The following is a 6,000-nucleotide window of genomic DNA, read 5'->3' as shown; positions in this document are numbered from 1 at the left end:
CGATTATCGTTTCGTTCTAACGAATTGTTGAACTGCGCGCTTTACTGATTGCAACATATTTAGTTATTATGATTTTTTAAAAAAAAATTATCTATTCCACACTTATCAGACAAAATTATTACATGGCGGGGCTTTTTTTATCATGTCATCAAAATGGCAATCGGAGAATTGGTATTATCAATTAATCATTTATTCATTTACCAAATCAAATTCATTTTAGCAGTTTCACTAACAGTATGCAATTTGTTAACATTTTAAATTACATATTAAATGTTATACGCTAATTAGAAAATATAGAAGTATGCAGCCGTATAAGATTCTTTTAGACTGGAGTCAGGCACCGGCATTGCGAGTCATGATATTGTCAAGATATATTGAGACATAAATGAATGGTGCATCAAGAACTACTACAGGGAATTTTAGATAGAATCATTTTATCATTTTACAAAAAAAATGTAGGTACTCTTTGTCTGTTACTGTGATATGGTAGAACCAAACATTTTGTATGCAGTGACACAATCTGGTGTTCATGCATGTTTACACTCTGTCTTTTAGTGCATGCATTTAATACATAGCCCCGAGCAGACGAAAACATATTTTTTATATTGAACAATTAAACTTTTTGAAGCGATGGCATAATGAAATCTTGTTATTGCTCTGCTGTTTGATAAGACTTGATGTCCAGGAATAAATACATTATTCATCAATTATTCATCCATTTTAAATTGATATTGACTATATAAATGAATTGCGATACAGGCTTGCATTACCCGATCCTTTTTTTATGCAATCGTATGAAAGATGTGTTTTAATTATTCATTTTCATGTAATTTACGCCATCCACTAAAAACTGTTTTTTTTATATATATATTCGCTAGACCCTGTTTATTTGTCCCAAGATACTGCTATGTCATATAAAACAAAAGCTAAAGTCATTTGATTAAATAGGTTGAATGTAGTATTAAAGATTTGGTACAAACAATATTTTTTCCAAATGTGCATTACATTCAAACATACATTAATGTCATAGGACTGGGGAGTAAGCTATAAGCTTGTACTGAAACCTCTTTCCTGTATATTAACAATAATACATATTCAATTTAACAACAAAAATTTCAAAATTATTGCAAAATAGTACACATGCGATGTTGTAAGCAGTAGCTATAACCAGGTAATAAAGTACTGCAGCAAAACTGTAGAAAATTAAACATAAATATATATAATTATATACAACGGTAAGATTAAGAAGAGAGAAAACGATAATAATTGTTGTACTAGAAATAATTTAAATATTATAGCTGCTGATCTGTTCTTTTAACTAGTGGATAATAGATTAAGATATTTATTAGAAATTCAGACATAAATATAATTATAAACAACGGTAAGATTCAGAAATGAGCGAGCGATCTATTTGTTGTACTAGACATGATTTACTTTTCTATTGACTAGTGAATAATTGAGCCGCGCCATGAGAAAACCATCATAGTGCCAGCCTGAGGATCCGCGCAGTCTGGTCAGGATCCATGCTGTTCGCTAACAGTTTCTCTAATTGCAATAGGCTTTGAAAGCGAACAGCATGGATCCTGATCAGACTGCGCGGATGCGCAGGCTGGTCTGGATCAATGCTGGTCACAAACGCACTATGTTGATTTTCTCGTGACGCGGCTCAATTGATTAAAATACCTGTTAAGAGAGGAAATGGTCACATTCTAACTGAGTACCTTGAAGATTTTCAAATAGTTTCAAAACACTCTCAAATATCAAATAACATAAGTAATAGAAAGAGCATTGAAACTCGAGGGTAAACGATTTGTACGAGGGGGCATAGCCCCCGAGTATAAATCGTTTACCCGAGAGTTTTAATGTTCTTTCTGTTTTGTATCATAGCCATCCATATATGGTAGTTCAGTAGGCGTTCCACATTGCCATATACAGCAGTTCAGTGAGTACTTAAAATCCTTGCTTTACCAATGTGTAAAGCTCATGTAAAATAAACCAATGCGAGCCCAGAAAATCAATAAAATGCACGTCGCTATCTGCTATTAGAGACACGCCCATACACACTGGCATACTTTCCTATCCAACAGTGCGTTAACTAGCGTACGGGTATTTAATACCTGTACACTTTTAGTTACCTCACCCTGCACTCGGTGTATACGATTTACCTACACCAAATTTGTTAAGAAAAAACACCGAGCTATGATACAGCTATTAAAACCTACGTGTCATTTTCCTGCACTGTCATCTATCATTATAACAATTTTTTTTTCAATTCCTTCAATAGTTGACAAAAAATACGAAACGTTTACTCAACGTAATCACATCAAATACAGGAAGCATAATCCCGTCCCTTCATTTAGAATTGCTTTCAATATTGCACATTATATTATATAATCAGTCATAAACGGTGGTTATCAAAAACAATGGATTCAGTAATATTTACTACTTACTGAACCAGATACTCAATAAAATGTATACGCAGATCCTTTGGAAGCTTAAAATGCAACCAAGCAAAACAATAGCAGACTTTTTGATTGAGTCTGTTCATGGCAGGTCAATGAATGAAATGTGCAACACCATTCACGCACCACCACCAACACGTCCAAGCCCACCAAGCACCAGACAGATCTTTGACAACTGTATAAGAATACAATCATCGAAAGTAAGATTTAACAAACAAAAAATGTTTCATATTCATAACAAAACAAATATGACAGTCATATTACAAAACAATACAATAGAAGTAAGGGCTCAACGTGTATTTCTTACAAACTTATCTCTGTCGAATTTCTTCACTACATTTCTCCGTGCCCATACTCATAAGTTAGTTAAATCTTAAAGGGATACAAAGTCAGAATAGTGAACGAATAGTACAAATCTTTATAAATATTGGGAAATTGATATTTCTTATATGAGCCGCACAATGAGAAAACCAACATAGTGCGTTTGCGACCAGCATGGATCCAGACCCGCAGTCTGGTCAGGATCCATGCTGTCCGCTAACAGTTTCTCTAATTGCAGTAGGCTTTGAAAGCCAAAAGAATGGATCCTGACCAGACTGTGTGGATGCGCAGGTTGGTCTGGATCCATGCTGGTCGCGAACGCACTATGTTGGTTTTCTCAAGGTGCGGCTCATATATTACTGACATACTTTATAAAGATAGAATGATTATTTCTTACTTTCATGACATAAATGCGCAGTTTTCAAAATTTTGCTTAGTTAATACCTAATCTACGTATGTCAGGTTAGAAAAGTACATGAACATTGCTATAAAATGTCATATTTCACTTTTTTTAAAGAATGGAAACCATTTTTACAACAGACAAATTCAAATTATTTTCAGTTAATGATTGGACAATTTATCAAAAGGTAAAGCGACTTGAAATATATCCTTAAGTGACTATTAAATCATAATTTGAAACAGCTTTCTGTTCCTTTAATAGGAAACTATGTCTTGAAAAATTTCCCGTGCATCCCATTAAGACATTATTTTACAAGTTGGGAACATCAAATTTCTATGAATTAAATGTATTTTCTGTCAAAAAGAATACGTCGATGTTCAGTAATTTTCTATTTAATTAAGGTATATTAAGCTAAATGGTTCATTCAAATTAAATTTGAATAAAACGAAATCGAAATCTTCAACAAAAATTCTGGTTTTAGTTTTTTTTTCCTAAGAAGTAGGCTCGGAAAGTCGCAATGGTAAAAGTGCTGCGAGCATGTACATTTCAAATAATTGCATTATTTAACTGAAGGAACAAGAAGTACTTTCAAAATTGCAAAATGCTGCTACAATTCAAATAAGATGTCGGTTATTAGTTTTTTACATGGAGTAATTAGACATGCTAGAAAAAATATGTTATAGTTTGTATTATGAAATGCAGATTAATGCTGCTATAACACGGCAACATATCTAGAAAGTCTCTTCTACCTTTTCCTGAACAATTTAATTTAGTTCATAATAACTTATTTAGCGCGATTGTATTGAAAGCTTCAAACTTATTTGAACTACTCTCGAGTCCGTCTCCTGGAAAAACTAGTACTGGTGTCATATTAGAATGCGTGGTCGTGGTCGTGACCCCTGAATAAGTTTGAATATATTCTGAAGAGAAATGGTCAAATTACTTTTAACCTTATATTTGAAACGTTTTTACAAATCCCTATCAATAATACCATTAGAATATTTGCAAGCGTTGTGGAAATATATCTTTGACTGGTTTGAACAAGTTACGACCGAGAGGGAACCATTATAGGAACGCAGTTTCTATGGCTAACTTCAATGGGAAGGTTGTAACATGCCCGTCTTCATTTGTCTTTTCTACACACTTTGACAAAAGCTACGCCCTATCGTTGACACAGTTGCAGTGTACAAGATAGCAGCCCAGTATGTTTGCTTTCAAGAGGTATTGGGTATAACAATGCATATGTATCTTTAAATTATATATGACGATCTGACTTTACACCAAATGCTGGCAGCGCGACAATCGCGGTAACCAGAATCGCCCCTTATGATATTCGACTAATAAAACATCGAAGCTCGGAATCTCGATTTATATATGAATTTCTTACTACAGATAACTGCTGCATTTCTCGGGTTTACGTGGGTGTTATTGCTTTATCGTAGGCAATTTAACGATTAGACGTTTAAATCTTGTTCTTGCTTTAACATAAATGAAATGGATGCAGGTTAAATATAATACAAAATTTCATGTTATTGAACTTTTTAGATATCGCATTCCAATAAAATTTTCAAGTAGACTGATTATTCCCCTGTATTGTTTTCATTTGAACAAATAACAGAAATCTAATATCACTCTATGCAATCGTGGTTTTAAGACAATATTTTATCTTAAAATATCTTAAGTTGTCTGTTTATCTTATAAACATTTCAAATTGTTTCCCGTTCAAAAACAATTAGTATATCATCAGTCGATCTTAAAATACATGTGAGCCGTGCCATGAGAAAACCAACACAGTGGCTTTGCGACCAGCAAGGATCCAGACCAGCCTGCGCATCCGCGCAGTCTGGTCAAGATCCATGCTGTTCGCTAACAGTTTCTCTAATTCCAATAGGCTCTGAAAGCGAACAGCATGGATCCTGACCAGACTGCGCGGATGTGCAGGCTGGTCTGGATCCATGCTGGTCGCAAAGCCACTATGTTGGTTTTCTCATGGCGTGGCTCATGTAATAAAAATCGCTAATAAAACCTTTAATGTTTATACACAGTGTAAGTGTTATAAACTATAATGAGTGATATTGTAATACTTCATTATTCAAAAATGCTTTGCATTTGGAATCTGATTGACGACACCCGATTTCAATTCTTTTATTGATTATTCAAATTACTAAATTTCACGGAAATACTTAACAGTACAGCTGCGTGATCTTACTAATATACTCCCGTAATGTTTCGAAATTACTTGCACCCCACAGCGACAAGAAGTAAACGTTTACGATGAATTATTTCAACAATGGTGACACAATTCAAAGGAACATATCATCATTTTATAAAAATATAATAAAAGTTAACATGAAATTGAGGCCTATGAAAAATGTTTGTATTTATTGTTATCTAATAAAAAGAATATTCAGTTTTACGCCCCGGTTTGTTTGATGAGCCAAACTAAAAATATCATTTTTACAAAATATGCATATCCGTATTTTTCAATATCGAAATAATTGAAACGTCTACAAAGTTTGACTCTATACGGTCTGTTTACAAATGATTATTACTGATTTTACAACCCGCAAGCTTCCTTACTTTGCAATAGAAAAGTAATGTCAACGCATTTTGCAATTGCATAATTTGGTTACGGATTCGCAGACTCAGAGTAACGGTATGATACGTTTTTGGCATTTAAATCGATCGTTTCAACGTCATGGGGAATCTATGGACAGGTGTACAAACATTCTTGGAGTGTCATGTCCGTAAGTTTCCTATTTCGTACTAAAATTGCTTCACTGAGCCGCTAGATTGATTTCCAGTTCTGGTCGTTTG

The sequence above is a fragment of the Mercenaria mercenaria genome, chromosome 18 (assembly GCF_021730395.1).
Source record: "Mercenaria mercenaria strain notata chromosome 18, MADL_Memer_1, whole genome shotgun sequence".
In the NCBI taxonomy this organism is placed as follows: Eukaryota; Metazoa; Mollusca; class Bivalvia; order Venerida; family Veneridae; genus Mercenaria; species Mercenaria mercenaria.
This window is presented reverse-complemented; position numbering follows the sequence as displayed.